We start from the raw sequence: 1,424 nt of genomic DNA, 5'->3' as shown, positions 1-1,424 counted from the left end.
TCCAGGAGTCCATGTATGTCCTGGAATGGTCCAGTCGTTCAGTGGTGTTTGTTTGGGCCCTAGGTCATGTCGGAATCCCAGGCAACAAACTTGCTGACAGGCTGGCCAAACAGGCTACACGGAAACCACTTGAGATCAGCATTCCAATAACTGACATGCATTTGTTTTTATGCTGCCAGGTTTTTCGACTATGGGAGACGGGATGGCATAGTCTCAGTACACACAGCAAACTATGTGCCATTAAGGAGACTACGAATGTGTGGCAATCCTCAATGCAGGCCTCTCGCAGGGACTCTGTGGTTCTCTGCCGGCTCCACATTGGCCACACTTGGGCGACCTATGGCTACCTCCTGCACCATGAAGACCCGCCTCAGTGTCGATGCGGTGCTCGGTAGACAGTGGCCCGTATTCTGGTGTACTGTCCCACTTTGATTGCCCTGCGACGAAATCTTCGGTTACCGGACTCGTTGCTGCTAATTTTATCTGACAGTGCCTCATCGGCTGATATAGTTTTAAGTTTTATTCATGAGGTTGGGTTTTATCATTTGATCTAAGTTTAAGTTCACGTCCTTTGTCCCTCTGTGTCCTCAACCCTAGTGCTTTTAGGGTGGAGGTTTTAATGTGTTGCAGAGTGGCTGGCTTCTCCTATTTATTCTTATGGTCAGCCAGCCATGGTAATCTGTTTTGTCGTTTTAATCTCTTCTACCTGTTTCTGCGGTTTTCTCCTCCTCTTTTGTCTATTTAAGTGTTTGTTGCCCTTCCATTGTTCTTGTGATTTTTCCTTTCTCTCTGTTTTGTGTTGCCAGTTTTGCTTGTTTTATTCTTGCCCTAGTGGCATTGTTTTATTTGGAACAAGGAACCGATGACATAATAGTTTGGTCCCTTCTCTCTCCCCCCAACCCCCCTTTTAACCCAACCAACCAACCAACCAACAGGGTGCTAATTTAAACCACGGCCTTTTCGTTTGTCATAGTGAGCCTCCAGAAAGCAACACATCATAAGTGTACCATATTTTAATCGAGTGGTGTTTGTATACTAATAAGATGGCATGAAATGGTTGGAACAAGTATGCTTTCTATTTTAAGTGGCTGTTGGATGTTTTTAGCACAGGTTTTAAAATATTTTGAGAAATTGGCATTAAGAGTCATGCTGCCTCTATGATGATGATGTTGATGTTGTTGTTGTGGTCTTCTGTCCAGAGACTGGTTTGATGCAGCTCTCCATGCTTCTCTATCCTGTGCAGGGTTCTTTATCTCCCAGTACCTACTGCAACCTACATCCTTCTGAATCTGTTTAGTGTATTCATCTCTTGGTCTCCCTCTGTGAGTTTTACCCTCCACGCTGCCCTCCAGTACTAAATTGGTGATCCCTTGATGCCTCAGAATATGCCCTACCAACCGATCCTTCTTCTAGCCAAGTTGTGC

The sequence above is a fragment of the Schistocerca piceifrons genome, chromosome X, assembly GCF_021461385.2.
Source record: "Schistocerca piceifrons isolate TAMUIC-IGC-003096 chromosome X, iqSchPice1.1, whole genome shotgun sequence".
NCBI lineage: Eukaryota > Metazoa > Arthropoda > Insecta > Orthoptera > Acrididae > Schistocerca > Schistocerca piceifrons.
Note: the sequence above shows the minus strand (reverse complement) of the source record.